General features: G+C 39.2%; 1 protein-coding gene across 1 annotated transcript in view; it reads left to right on the forward strand.

Annotated features, from left to right (window-relative positions):
• Positions 1-265: 265 nt before the first annotated feature.
• Positions 266-16470, forward strand: part of LOC149163022 (uncharacterized) — a 33663-nt gene continuing 17458 nt past the window's right edge. The window contains exon 1 of the mRNA XM_089437502.1: positions 266-307. The gene's annotated coding sequence lies outside the window, so the exon portion shown is untranslated. The remainder of the gene's footprint in view (positions 308-16470) is intronic.

Raw genomic sequence — 16470 nt, forward strand, 5'->3', positions numbered from 1 at the left:
AGAAAAAGACATTCCCACGACAAAAACATTCCCACCCCCAACAAATTCGGAGTATAGACAAAATTGAATGTATTATTCTCTTCTCTTTAAGAAAAGAAAAGAGAAGCGAAGAGCATATATCATTATCATAAGGAATAAACCGACCTCAACGAATTCCAACCACATAAATCTACTTCACTTTACTCCACAGGTATTTTCAACCGACTTCACGTATATAAATACATGCAGAGTGAACGAATGTTATTCACTACAAATTGCTCAGTAGCAGCAATATAGCAAAGAGATCGAGCTGGTTGAGTCAATTAGAGTGAGGTCTCACTGCTCCTCCTCTTAGTATCTTAGTTATGATACTGTTGAAGTTAAATTGAAAAATATTCCATTTTTTTTCACATTATGCACTAAACTGAAAATTATTTGTACCATGGATCAGAATATTTGGTGAAGAAGAAGAAGTAATGGCAGGTGTGACTAAACGACGTGAGCCACCTCCTGGATATCCAAGTGGAGGAGTAGCAGTAGAGGAGGAACAAGTTCCTCAAGTCGTTGATGAAGCCCAACAAGATGGGGAGGATGATGAAGCAACCGATCAGGGAATAAGCGCAGGCTTCACAATCGGTCGCTCTAAGCGTCGCGTATATCAAGGCGGTTACCCTGCCCCTGTCCTTTACAATCCTTCTCTCTATGATAGTTCTCAAGGCGGTTAACCTGGCCCTGTCATTTACAATCCTTCTCGCTATGATAATTCTCCTCAGCAGAGTAAGTAGTATTATTATGGTAACGTTCTTGAATTGGGTTAAGTATTTTGAGTGTTGTAAGTCGAGTGGTGGGATCGATTGTTGTAGTCCTCTCTACCTAGTTTCGATTCCCGAGTTATGACATGTTTGCTGGATTTAGTTTGTTGGATTATTGTTGTATTTCCTACTTAGTTTTGATTTTCAAGTTGAGTTTCTTGGATTGTTGTTGTTTTGACATGTTCGGTGGATTGAGTTTCTTGGATTGTTGTCGTCTTCCCTATCTGGTTTCGATTTTCAAGTTATCCCCCTCCCTACCCAGTTTCGATTCTCAAGTTTCTTGGATTGTTGTTGTTCTCCATATGTAGTTTCTAGTTTGAGTCTCAAGTTATCACCCTCCTTACCCAGTTTAGATTCTCAAATTAGGACATGTTTACAGTTTCGATTTTCGATTTTTATGTTATGACATGCCTATTCCATCTGGTTTTTTGGATTTTTATGGTTTTCTTACCTAGTTTTGATTCTCAAATTATGACATTTCTACTTTTTAGATGATTGTCATTCTTCCCATCAAATTTCCATTTTCAAATTATTACATACCTGCGGACTCAATTTCTATTCTCAAGTTATGACATGTCTGCTCAATCGAGTTTCTTGTAATGTTACAATGTTACTAGATTACCTCGATTTCTCCGTAGCAACAGGAAGGTGTTTATTGAAAAAATGTATTTTGTCGGTCGTTGGCATCAGCGCATGGCCATCCTGGTTACCATCCGCATCTCTATGGTAAGGCTCTGTTCACAATGCTTTACGCTCCGGTAAAATTTTACTGTAATACTAGAATCAGGGTATAACACTTTGGTATGATAATTATATTTTGGACTGTGTCAATGAAGGGGACGATTATGATGGTGGATATCAAAATCGAATCCATGCCTACATGAATAACAGGCCTCAGCAAATGTATGGACAACCACCTCCTCCATTTCCTCGTGGGCGTTACTATTATAGGAATGATTATGGGCATTAACTCACATATTAGTGGTATGGACGCAGCGCTAAGGTGGCGACTAGACCGTAAACAAATAGATTGAGATAGGTTAAATATGTGCATGAGCAATGGCCCAATATCCACCTAGGTCCGCACGTGTCAGCGTGATCTGTAATGTTGATATTTGCTAATATCTACGTAAACAGATTTTACCTTTTTAGTATTTTTTTCCTCCGTATAAACAAGTGTATTTAAATATAGCTAAATTAAAATAAAAGATCATAAAATAAGTTGAATTTGTGTATAGTTAAAGATGAATTTGCCAGATACAATATTTATTTTTTAGAAAATGTATATTTGTTAATTTAGTTTAATTAAATAAGACTTCTACTTTGGTGGTATTCTTTTTAATATCTTATTGGTTATCTCTTTGCTATTTCATTTTGTCAAATATGATTAATAATTTTTAGATAAGCGTATAAATCAAGACAACATTCATATACCAACATTTCCAACCCTCCAATTTCAAAAGAACAATAGTATTGAACTTTAAGGTTCAAGTAATTGACGCGCTGTGTTGTTCCCGCCTTGGCGATTTCAAACTCTAAGCGTGCCTCCTTCCCTAGGCTCCCGGGGCTTGCTGCCTTTGACTGGACTACGATGGCCCATACAGAGCCTCCCTTTGTGGGTGCATCGATTCCTGCCATAACTCCTGAAACTATAGCTCAGTTGGGAGAAAATGCGGAAGATTTTGCCTCTCTGATCTCCTCCCTTGGACCTTCACGACCTAGGCTGTCAATATCAAAGTTTGTTAAGAAGATTGATGAAATACCTGAAATAATCCTCCCTCACTCCCTTGCTTGTCGCGCAACACTGTCTTTCTCTGAACGATGATTGGTTAGACAGTTTACTGGACTTTGGCCCTCCCCCCAATCAGTTCTAAAATGGGTGGAAAGAAATTGAGCCTCCTCTATCATGGGGAAAATCTCCATTAGGTTTTGTGGAAGAGGCTATTTCACCTTCCACTTTGAAAAAAAAGAGGACAGAGACTTAATCTTTAGAAATAGACCACATTTCATGGACTTGAGAGGGCTCTGTTTGAATAGATGGACTCTGGACTTCGATCCAGAGTTAGATATACCAAATGCAATGCTAGTGTGAGTGAGGCTTCCCCAACTTCCTCTGCACTGTTGGGGAGATGAATATGTTAAAGAAATTGGAAACGCAGTGGCAAAATATATCGACAGAAGTGAGCCAAAGGAAAACATACATGCCTGCACGAGAATATGTGTGGAAGTAGACCTAGGGAAATGACTACCAGAAGCAGTCAAGATCAAAGTTGATATCTCAGTTCACATTCAACAACTAAACTATGAATAAATTCCGTTCAAATGAAAGGTATGTCATGAATATGGTCATTTTTCTAATAAATGTGTTAAAAAACAAAAACCAAAAGAAATAGAAAACCAGGTGCCAAAATGGTAGCAAGTCAAGAAGAAAAAATTTGCATCCAAATCCTCTTTCCATCCTTCTTCTGTCTCCATTCACTCCTCTTCGACCCTTCCTCACCTCTCCCCTTCCTCCTCGGCTCATTTTCCTATTCCTTCCAAAGATCCCCCTCTCCTTCCTCGTCTTTACCTCCTTCTACTCACGGGGGCTTCACTCAATGAACTTTTGACATATCACATGCGTTTGTGGCAGATTAAACAATACCCTTAATTTGACTACATATTGGAAAATACCTCTAGAATTCACATTATTTAAACCCCTACCAATATTAACCCAATACACCTTCCCAATTTAAAAACCCCTACTTTCACTAGATATTGTAGGTATCCATTTTTTCATTAACATTTTTTATACCCCTTTATATTTTTTCATTAACTTTGAGCTCCAATTTTTATACCTACCAATATAAAAACCCTTTACCCTTTATATATCCCCCAATATAATATGTCATTTTTTCCTCAATATATATTCCCCAATATGAACCCACTTGGTATGGTATTTCTCCGCCAGTGAAGCCCTTGTGCTTCTATTACCCCTTGTTAGCTTTGTTGGCGTTTGGCCCAAAAATGGATCCAAAATACTCCCAAAGTCTCCAGAGTTTGCTTAAAATCATGCAAAAGGATCCAAAAATGCTCTTCAAATCTTCAAAAGTGTTTAAGATCATCCCAAGATCAAAACAAGCAAGAGAGGAGAGCCCTTGGAAGGGAAAAAATGCACTATCGGGAGGCTAAAACACTTCAAAATCAGTCAAAAACCCTTATCACAGGCTTAAAACCCAAGAATGCACAGCTATCGTTAGATCTGGCCGATCAACGATCCAGATCTAAGCGGAAAATAAAAAATCGGCGGTCCTAGGTAGTGGCAATTGGAGCTGGACATTGCCAATCAGCAATCGCCGATGATCGCTATCGGCGGGTCGCATCAGTAGAAGTATCAACAGAGGTTTCGGTGGAGTATCGACGCAGGTTGTGTGGAATGAGCGATAGCGATTGTTGATTCAACATGGATCGTCAATCGCACGCGTAGATCAATGGCCCACATTGCATCGGCAGATCACTATCGGCAGAAACCATGGGGCAGGGCCTTTGCATATGTGTGCCGATTGCGATGAGACTCAGACCCGATGGGTTTTGGAACCAAAATGTATAATCTTTCAGGTTCGCGCCAAAGCCATTTTTCAAAGAATTTTAGTGTATTTTGTTATATAACAAAATGCAACGGGAAGCAGGGCAGCGCCGATTGTGATGTTTCAGGTCCGGGAAGTGAAATACATAAAATTTGAGGTCCGCGAAGGGCCCATTTTCAATGTTTTTTTTTTTGCAGTTTTAATGTATTTTCGTTGTTCAACGAAATACAAAGGGCGCAGGCCAAATGCGACTTGCGATAACCCAAAGGGCGGACCCGATAAAGGAATTAATCATCTTTGAGGACTGTTGAAGTCCGGAAAGGACAGAGAGGGGCCGGAATTCTCAGCGCTACTATGTTTTCTGTTTAAAGCAAAAATATTCATTATTTTAACAGACGTCCACAAGAGGGAAACGTTGTTCTGCTTTAACAGAATGTACGCATTGTTAAATCATAGAAAGGGCCACAACACGTGCAACTCCCCCCAAACTAACATAGAGGCCGAGAATAAGCACAACGCATCAATAGCCCAGCATAGCTCATCAAACAAACATCATGGAGCATCAATAGTCTTACCAGCGCAGCCAAAATATCTGAATGCATTTACTCTGCTGTCCGAAGAATGATCCTCCAAGCCATGCTTGCTTATAGAGGGAATCAAATTAGTTAACAATGCAAATTAGACAGATTAAGCCTCAAGCCTCTTAAAGTTCAGGAGCATTGTAAAGAACTATAAATAGTTGAAAGTAGGATGTAATACAGGTTCAACTTCTGGAGACTAATGATACTTTGCTACTCAAGCTTCTCATCTTCATTCATTAGTAATATAAGCTTCTTTTGTTGTTATATGTTCAATGTCCATTTTCTCTTCTATTCTATGCTTGCACTTGAACAGGTTGTTTATGTTCCTTCTGTATCTAATTCCAGATAACTATCATCTTATCTCTGCGTTAATAAATTAGATTTGCAAGTTTCTTTTACTGCCTGTAGCTAGCCATTCATATGTGTTCATATATGCATCTACTGGTACAATTAGTATTCTCATTTGCTACCTGTAGCTAGCCATTCATTTATGTTTATGTATGCATCTGCCGGTATGGTCAGTATTCTCCATCCATTCATTGAATCTACAAACTATTGAACATTAGTGGTCTAAAGCCTTGTAAGCTGAGGGTGTTCATGGATGTCTTGAGTAAAAGCATAGTTGAAATGGTTATCTGGCTTGATCCAAACCATCATTTATTCCAATAGTTCAGAGAACAATATTGAAGATTACATGTTACCAGGAATCTCTGGTCTATAATCTAGGAGAGTTCCCTGGAATGATAACATAATTGGCACCGCTGCCGGGGAGAGGAAACTGAGGCTCAGCCTCCCTGGGAAATGACACAGATCCAACTTTGATGATAGACAAAGTCTGGCACATTTTTTGTTGTAATCATCTATCTGGCAACTCTACTGGAGGTTGAACCTCTTGGTGACTCCACTTCATAGTTCTAGCTTAGTTTGTGAGGCATACTTGGAGAAATCCTCAAAAGCTACATGCTAACCCAATACCTGATCCTGAAAAAATCATCAAAGAGAGAAAGGTATTGTAAAAAGAAGCACCAGGTTCAGGTAAACCTAAACAATCTCCTATATCTCTACAAGAAAGGCTTGTAATAGAACAAATACATGTTGAAAGTATAGCATCTAATACTAGCAGTGAAGAAAAACTCTTAGAGATTCATAAAGCTCCTTATTCTTTAGGTTCTCCTTTTGTTGTAAGCCCAAAGGAAACCACACCTCCTATCCATCATACTCCTTTAGTCCTGTCAGTCACTCCTCAACCCTCTATCATTCAGACTACCATTACTCTTTTAGCCACCATAACTATGGCAGGTCCACAAGCACCTACCAAAATGGAAAGAATCATAGATGCTAGGTATGGACCTCTAATACTTCCCACTCCTTTGAATGCTATGCTTACCGGAGAGTATCAGAAGTATATGCCTAAGTTCACTGGGACTGAAGTTGTTTTAGCTGAAGAACATCTTGAGTCATTCTATAGCTATGCTGATAACCTGGACATTAGTGAAGATGATGTCTGGATGAGAGTTTTTGTCCAAAGCCTAGATGGAGAGACTAGAAAATGGTTCAAGGAATTGACCCCAGCAACTATAGCATATATTGAGGCCTTATATGATGCATTCCTAAAGCATTGGGGGGTAAGAAGGATCTCCTTTACTATCACACTAAGTTTGGGAACTTACAAAGGGAAAATAGTGAGCTGCTGTTTGATTTTAATAAGAGATTTAATCGCATGTACAACAAGATACCAGCTGAAGTGAAACCCACCACTACCCTGCTAGACTCATCTATGCAACACCTTCGATTCTGACTTCTGTTTACTATTGAGGGAGAGGCGATGTGCTTCTTTGGCCGATATGCAAGATGCAACCCTGGAAATGGAATAAACATCATGGTTGCAGAAAAACTCAAAGGTAATGATGATAGAAGAAGACAGAGGGATGAGCCTTCATCATCTTTAGATCCCAAGATTGAGAAAATGACCAAGATGATAGAGTCATTAGCCTCTAAAGTTTCCAAATTAAAGGTTGAGTAGCATTCTCGGAAAGGAAGGTTCCTAATACCTTTGCTCCTCCAAATCCAAATCCATATAGAAGAGCAAATGAGCAATTGCAGATTTTGCAAAGAAACAAAGATTCCAATGAATACCAAAGGGTGAAGACCCCTTTTCAAAATGCAGTCATGGAAGAAGAGCAGTTTGAGGAAGATGATGAGATCCATTGTATGGAAGACAAAGGCAGCACCAATTTTTTAACCAAAGCTGCCTATGAGAAGTCATTATTCAATGGCCAGATCAGCCAAGAATGGGATGGTGAAGCTATTCTACAAACTGTAGATCAACACCAATATAATCTGAGGTCTATGATGAATAATGTCAAAGAAACTCCTGTTCATAAAGTTGTTGTCCCTGCAGAACAACAAGCTAATAAGCAGAAGCAACCAGCAGTTGATCCTATCATCCTCAAAGCTCCAGCCATAGAGGTAAGAGGCCTTGACAAGTCCCCTTCTTCTTTCAGTTTTCAATCAGAAATCCAGAAGCCAAGAATACCTATGCCCCTGATTGAACCAGTGAAGAATGAGTCCTTCAAGAAATCTATCCTTGAGGCTCTTGAGCCTAAAACCATCCAAGCTTCCACTGACTATGTAAATCTGCAAGATGACCAACCAGTTGTTATTCTCAGCCCAATGATTGAAAATTGTGAAGACAACTCCCCATCATTCTATGTTTCTCTATCTATTCATGATGAAATCATTCACAATTGCCCTCTAGACACTGGAGCCAGCCATAATTCAATGCCAAAGGCTGTCATGGATAAGCTCGGTCTTGACATTACCAAGCCTTATCAGTTGGCCTCTACGCAACTTAAAAAATCAGTTTGCCAGATCACAAAGGAAGAAGGCCCACAGATTTGGGACATGTTCTTTGATGGGGCTTGCTCTGAGGAAGCTGTAGGAATAGGTGAAGTCCTTGTGTCCCCCACACAAGAATTCATTGATTCATCTTTCATATTAACTTTTTAGGTCACAAATGACATAGCAAAGTATGAAGCAGACCTTATTATTCAACAGGTGTACACAACCTCCCTATCAAAACATCGAAGGCTGAAATAATACAGAGAGGAGGTGAAATATAGACCATCTCTACCTAATAATATCAAATGCTGGAAAGATTTTGAAGTAGAGGATCAAATCAATAGGCTTTTGCAAGTCTTTGATGAATTGGCTGATATACACATTGACCAAGAGAAAGAAACCTTTCATAGAAAGGTAAAAAGGGTCAATTTTTAGTTTGGTGATTTTTTTCTCAAAAGGAATGCATCAAAGGAAGGAGGAGATGTTTTTGATGGCCCATTCAATGGGCTGTTCTTCGAACTTTATTTCAGTTAAGGCTTTCAAGCCTTGGTATTGTAAATATGTTGTTTTCAAGTTTTTATTTCATGCTAAATAGAATCCATGCCCAATGCAACACTAGGAGGAAGATTTGATCTTGTTTTTTACAGGAAAGGCATTGATATGTAGTTCTTGAAACCTCACAGGGAGGCTTTCATCCCCAGAAGGAGCCAATGTTAGCTTTGTTGGCGTTTGGCCCAAAAATGGATCCAAAATACTCCCAAAGTCTCCAAAGTTTTCTTAAAATCATGCAAAGGGATCCAAAAATGCTCTTCGAATCTTCAAAAGTGCTTAAGATCATCCCAAGATCGAAACAAGCAAGGGAGGAGAGCCCTTGGAAGGGAAAAAATGCACTATCGGGAGGCTAAAACACTTCAAAATCAGTCAAAAACCCTTATCGCAGGCTTAAAACCCAAGAATGCATAGCTGTCGTTAGATCTGGCCAATTAACGGCCCAGATCTAAGCGGAAAATCGCAAATCAGCGGTCCCAGGTAGTGGCAATCAGAGTTAGACATCGCCGATCAACGATCGACGATGATTGCTATCGGCAGGTCGTATTAGCGAAAGTATCAGTGGAGGTATCGGCGAAGTATCAACCCAGGTTGTGTGGAATGAGCGATAGTGATCGCTGATTCAACGTGGACCGTTAATCGTGCATGTAGATCAACGGCCCACATTGCATCGGTGGATCGCTATCGGTAGAAACCATGGGGCAGGGCCTTTGCATATATGTGCGTCGATTACGATGAGACCTGGACCCGATGGGTTTCAGAACCAAAATGTATAATCTTTAAAGTCCGTGCCAAAGCCATTTTTCAATGAATTTTAGTGTATTTCATTATATAACAAAATGCAACGGGAACTAGGGCAGCGTCGATTGCGATGAAGCCTGGACCCGAAAGGGTCCGAGAAGTGAAATACATAAAATTTGAGGTTGGCAGAGGGCCCTTTTTTTTTTTTTAAATGTATTTTTATTGTTCAATGAAATACAAAGGGAGAGGGTCGAATGCGACTTGCGATAACCCCAAGGGCGGACCCGATAAAGGAATTAATCATTTTTTAGGACTGTTGAAGTCAGGAAAGGACAGAGAGGGGCGGGAATTCTCAACGCTGTTGTGTTTTCTGTTTAAAGCAGAAATATTCATTATTTTAACAGAGGTCCACAAGAGGGTAGCGTTGTTCTACTTTAACAGAATGTATGCATTGTTAAATCATAGAAAGAGCCACAACATGCGCAACTCCTCCCTAAACCGACATAGAGGCCGAGAAGAAGCACAGTGCATCAATAGCCTAGCACAGCTCATCAAATAAACATCATGGAGCATCAACAGTCCTGCCAGCGCAACCAAAATATTTGCATGCATTTACTCTGCTGTCAAAAGAATGATCCTCCAAGCCATGCTTGCATATAGAGGGAATAAAATTAGTTAACAATGCAGATCAGACAGATTAAGACTCTGAGCCTCTTAGAGCTCAGGAGCATTGTAAAGAACTATAAATAGATGAAAGTAGGATGTAATACAAGTTCAACTTCTGGAGACTAATGAGACTTTGCTACTCAAGCTTCTCATCTTCATTCATTAGTAATACAAGCTTCTTTTGCAGTTATATGTTCAATATCCATTTTCTCTTCTGTTCTAAGCTTGCACTTGAACGGGTTGTTCATGTTTCTTCTGTATCTAATGCCATATAACTGTCATCTTATCTATGCATTGATAAATTAGATTTGCAAGTTTCTTTTACTGCCTTTAGCTAGCCATTCATCTGTGTTCATATATGCGTTTGCTGGTACAATCGGTATTCTCATTTGCTGCCTGTAGCTAGCCATTCATTTATGTTTATGTATGCATCTGCCGGTATGGTCAGTATTCTCCATCCATTCATTGAATCTACAAACTATTGAACATTAGTGGTGTAAAGCCTTGTAAGTTGAGGGTGTTCATGCATGTCTTGAGTAAAAACATAGTTGAAATGGTTATCTAGCTTGATCCAAATTGTTAGACAATTATATATTACAGAGCAATGGAACACATAGAATATTGCATAAATATAAACACAGAAAACACATTAAAACAAGAGAGACACAGATATACACGGTTCGCCTAGTTTTGGCTACGCCCACCCCAAATAGCAGTCCTTCCTTTCTATTATCTAGCAAAATGAAGAAACACAACCTACAACATATCTGTTGTAATATCCTCTGTTTTCTCTCACAGTCTCACCTCTCTGTTTTTTGCTTGGAGAATACACATATATTACACAGCCTCAATACAATGCCCTCGTGCAAAGAGAGGGGTTTCCTTCTAGGGAAAAAATCCCTAAACTAAACATAAGTTCTATTGTTAGGTCATCTGCCTAATGAACGACCCAGATTGATTAGAGTTAATATACTTTTACAAGGCAATTTTACATCTGCCCCCAAAACCCCTGCCAGGGGACCACTGGTCCCCGGACCTCGGAAAACGGGGGGGATGGGCCCCCCCGAACCCCCGCGGGGGGGACAAGTCCCCCCCCACACCCCACCGCATGGAGGGGTGTACAAACTTCATGGGGTATACATCCGGCTGAAACAAAGACCTCTAAATAATCATGCTCCACAGCCAACAATCTTCCACTTGGAGAATGATTGTAGCAACTCCACTGCTGCTTCATTTGCTAGATAATGACTCCTCTTTGGACCTGGCTGTTTCTCATATTCATCGTCATCCATGAAGACCAATTAAAACTAAGCATATTCTTAGTTTCTCCCTGGTTACAACTTTTGTTAACATATCTGCAGGATTCTGGCTAGTGTGTATCTTTTTTAGCTTCAACTCTCCATCTTCCAACACTGATTGTATGAAATGGTACTTGAGCTATATGTGTTTAGTCCTGGAATGAAATGTTGAGTTCTTTGCAAGATGAATGACAGTTTGGCTATCACTGTATAACGTGCCCATATCATGCTTCTTACCGAGTTCACCCATAAACCTATGTAACCAAATCATTTCTTTACTAGCCTCTGTAGCAGCAACATACTCTGCTTCTGTTGTTGAAAGTGCAACAACACTTCGGATTTTTGAAACCCAACTGACAGTTGTTTCACCTACAGTAAATACATATCCTCTAGTGCTCCTCTTGTTATCTCTGTCACCTGCCATATCCCTGTAGAGAAATGTTTGAACCACCAAAGCATAATGCTTGATTTGTGGTACCTTTCAAATATCTGAGAATCCATTTCACTGCCATCCAATGTTCCTTTCCTGGATTGTTCATGTACCTGCTTACAACTCCCACTGCATGTGCAATATCAGGCCTTTTGCAGACCATTTCATACATTAAGCTTCCAACTGCTGATGCATATGGAACTTTATACATATAATCCATGTCTTCTTGGGTCTTTGGGCACATTTCCTTACTAAGTTTGAAATGGCTAGCAAAAGGTGTATTAACTGGTTTTGCATTGTGCATATTAAATATTCTCAACACCTTTTGTATGTACTCATTCTGAGACAATGTTAATTTGTGGTTTTTCCTGTCTCTAGTTATTCTCATACCAAGGATTTGTTTTGCAGCTCCCAGATCCTTCATTGCAAATGAATTTGCCAATTTTCTTTTGAGCACATTTATTTCGTGAATGTTAGACCCTACAACATGCATGTCATCCACATACAATAACAATATAATATAGTTGCCTTGGAGCCTGTTCTAAGCCATACAAGCTCTTCTTCAACCTGCACACTAGTTTCTCCTTCCCGTTTACCTCATATTCGTGTGGTTGCTACATATATGTCTTTTCCTCCAAATCCCCATGGAGAAAGGTTGTATTTACATCTAACTACTCAAGATGCAAATCTTCAGCTGCTACTAGACTTAAAATAGTTCTGATTGAAGTCATTTTAACTACAGGAGAAAATATTTCATCAAAATCAATACCTTTCTTCTGTGCCAACCCCTTCACCACAATTCTAGCTTTGTACCTTTGTTTTCCTCCATCTTCTTCCTTCAGCCTGTAAACCCATTTAGTCTTCAATGTAGTTTTTCCTGCAGGCAACTTGACTAAGTCCCAAGTCTGGTTATGCATCAAGGAGTCCATCTCTTCTTCCATGGCTAGCTCCCACTTCTTCCTGCTTTCAACCTGCATTGCTTCTTCATAACATTCGAGTTCACCAGAATCAGTCAACAATAAATAATATAATGAAGGAGAGCATCTTTCAGGGGGTATACTTATCTTGGTAGATGTTCTAACACCACTTTCAGGTGTTTGGGGTGCCTGTTGCTATTGTGGTGGTTGTTGTTGTTGTGGTTGTTGATTATTATTATTTTCAGGCACCTTTACTTTTTCAGTGATCTCATCAAGAATTATGTATTCCTTGTTTTGATTTTCCTGTTTCTTTTCCTGAAACTAATTCTTATACAAGACCTTTTCATTGAATATTACATCTCTGCTCCTAATGATTTTGTGATTTTCATAGTCATATAAGTGATAACCATAACCATTAACACCATATCCAATAAAGGTACATTTCTTTGATTTTGCCTCAAGCTTTTTTCTATTTTCTTTATTAATATGGACAAAGGCCTCACAACCAAAAGGCTTTAAAAAGGAGTAGTTTACCTTTTTACTTGTCCATGCTTCTTCTGGAACACCACCATCCAAGGAACTTGAAGGCCCTCTATTTATTAGATAAATAGCAGTATCTACAACATCTGCCCAAAATTGTAAAGGCAATCCTGCATGCAATCTCATGCACCTTGCACACTCCATGATTGTTTTGTTTCATCCTTTCTGACACACCATTTTCTTGTGGTGTTCTTGGAACTGTCTTCTCTCTACGATTTCCATGCTCTGAATAGTACCTATCAAACTCTTTGCTGCAATATTCACCTCCATTGTCTAATCTGAGACACTTCAATTTCTTTCCTATCTCAATCTCAACCAAAGATTTCCATTTCTTGAAAGTATCAAATACATTAGATTTATTCTTAATACAATAAATCCAAGTTTTTCTAGTTGCATCGTCAATAAAAGTAACATAATAACGAGAGCCATAGAGAGATGATACTTGAGCAGGTCCCCATACATCTATATGCACAAGCTCTATCTTTTCGCTCTTCTTTTCTTTCCCAACTCTAATAAATCTGACTCTCTTCTATTTTCCATAAATGCAATTCTCGCAGAAGTCCAAATCAACATTCTTCAAACCCAACAAAAAATTCCTTGAGTGAAGAATCTTCATCCCCTTCTCACTCATGTGTCCAAGCCTATGATGCCATAATGCTGCATCTGCTCCTTTGGAAGTTAAAGCATTAACAGAGTTAGAAATACCATTGCATAAATACAATGTACCAACCTTTTCGCCTTTTGCTATTACCAAGGCTCCTTTGGTGACCTTCCAATATTTATCTGTAAAAGTTGTCACACAACCTCTATCGCCTAACTGCCCTGTTGAAATGAGATTTTTCTTCAGATCTAGAACATGCCTTACCTCCTTTAGTAGCCATTGGTTTCCATTCTGCTGTTTTACAAGAACCTTACTCATTCCAACAATTTTACGAGGTTTATCATCACCCAAACAGAGTTGTCCAAAATCTCCTTGAACATAGTCATGAAAATATTTCTTATCAGGTGTGGCATGGAATGAGGCCCCTGAATCTACCACCCTAGAATCAATAATATTTTTGAAAGAAAGAATCAAAGCATCTTGTAACACCTCACCTGTCACATTTGCTTCATGATTGTTTTATTGTTGTGCATCTCCTTCTTTTCCCTTCCGAGATCTATAGTCTTTCTTTAGGTGTCCTTTCTTTCCGCATTTCCAGCACACTATCCCCGATCTGGACTTGGATTTTCCTTTCCTTGATTTACTGTGATATCCTAAGCTCTTTCCTCTTTTCATTTTTCTTCCCCTAGACTCTGCACTCAAAGCATTACCCGATGTCTCACCGGAGCTTTTCCGTCACATTTCCTCGCTAAGGATAGCACCGACAACATCATCAAACTTTAAAGTACTAGATCCATAAATAGAGTTACTAATAGCCATTGCTAAACCATTCCAACTTTCTGGCAATGAGCACAAGAATAACAAAGCTCTAACTTCATCATCAAAGTTTACCCCTACAAAACTTAACTGACTTGTAATAGTATTAAAATCATTTAAATGGTATGCAATAGATCCACCTTCCGACATCTTCATATTAAATAACCGTTTCATAAAAAATACCTTGTTTGAGGCCGAGGTTGTTTCTTCAGAGAAGCATATAAATACCTCTGATTCAGGTTTGCTCGTTTAGATTTCCCCTTCTCCGTTTCTACTAGTTGGATAAGCTTGAACACACTTGAGCATAAAACTAAGTATAGGCATGAGGTTTCCCAAACTGGACAAGGGTTCATGGTTCGACCAAAACTCTCCTTACAGACAGATCATATTTTCCGTCAAGACTTCATAAACCAAAAGTTAAATCCAAGCACAAAGAATACTAACAAAGGACTGGCCAAGCACTGCAGTGGCACAAGAATCTTTGAACTTCAACCACATACCAATTTAGAAACCAGAACACATTGCAGGCACATGCTTATTCGTATAGTGAAAACAAACAAAAAACTCAACATGAAAGGAAAAATAAGACGAGAGGAAAGGCGTACACAACAAGGAAACAAAACCATAAGACAAGAAATCAAAATGACTAAAACAACAGGATGTAAAATAAGAAAACCATGACTAAATACGAGTGCAAGATGAGTGCAAGGAAGGGAAAACTGAGATGCAACTAATCCTACTCCTATCCTAACAACTAAACGGTCGGGGTTATGTGAAATGAAATTTCCACTGAAGCCACCATAGTCACTCCTGACCTGCATCCACAAAGGCGCAAATGATTAAAACAGATAAAAATTTGTGTGCAACAAAAAATACAAAACTTGAACAAGTTACACACAGAAAAGAAGGTCTTTCCTGTAGGTAGAAAGATGTTTCACAACCACCCAATACACATGCTTACCTGTTTGATGGATATCACTTTTCAACAAACATCGGAAGCCTTTTTCGGGTGCATCCTCATCTGCACTGATCTTCTTAGCAAGCACGAGGAGGGATTGAAGCTTGTTACCTATAGCGGAGCTTGCCAAGTAAGATTGTTTGAGCCATTCAACAATTGGATTGTAAAATCCATAATGGCTATATTAAAAGCCTTGTGATATTTGAGAGGATGAATTCTCAATTTGACAAATGGGATCATGATGGGAATCTTGTATGCAAAATTAAATCTGATCATTCTCAACATTCATGCCAAGACAATGAGGGCCTTCCATAACCATCAGCGCAGGTTGAAGTGCCTCATTTGCTTGATGGAAATATGAAGGGAGAGATGTTAAATAATGAATATTAGAGAGCATGAAGCAACTGTAATCAGATATGTTGACGGGAAAATGATAAGCCAAATGACAGTCACCCAAGATAGAGAAATGATAAAATGAGTTAGTTGAGATGTCAAATTCCTAGTTTTCAATTTGAACAATCTTGTGAATGCTGTGCACAATCGAATCAAGTTCGCTGTGAGCTAGATATGCCGGACATATTTGTAGTGCAAGGTTCATAAGAAGGCCGAGGAGCTGAACATGAAGAGGGAAATTAGATAAGTATGATAGTAGGAAAAGAGAGTCTTTGAGATGATCAACTTCACAATCCCATGATTTCATGATGGATGAACATTCCCAATCCGAGTTTGACGTGAGAGATTTGCATGAATACAGATGCACTGTAACAGATTCGTGGATTGAGTCATAAGTAAAATCCTGAAAATTTGAAAGATCACATCCAAAATACCAAACACTTCTTACACGGGGATCCACACTGACTGAAACCATGTAGATAAATAGATAGTGCGTGAGAAACCATATCTGATTGGGTTCAAGGGGCTTACTAGAGTCGCGAGGTTCTGACATAAACATCAACAAACGTTGAAGTGCCTCGACTCCCTAGCAGGGCCCAAAAATTTCTAGAATTGCAGAATCACATTTTGAAGCTTGAAATAGATCATGCATGGATTTGTTGATTTCAACACTTCTCTCACGATGGTAGCCATTTCTGTCATAGCTTCACCAGATTTTTCAGCTTCAGCAAGCTAGTTTGAAGAGCTGTCTTCATGCAAAAGAAGAGATGATGGGGAATGGG

The sequence above is a fragment of the Pinus tabuliformis genome, chromosome 5_2 (genome assembly GCF_031772625.1).
Source record: "Pinus tabuliformis cultivar Carrire ecotype Pingquan chromosome 5_2, CPIR1, whole genome shotgun sequence".
Taxonomy (NCBI): domain Eukaryota; kingdom Viridiplantae; phylum Streptophyta; class Pinopsida; order Pinales; family Pinaceae; genus Pinus; species Pinus tabuliformis.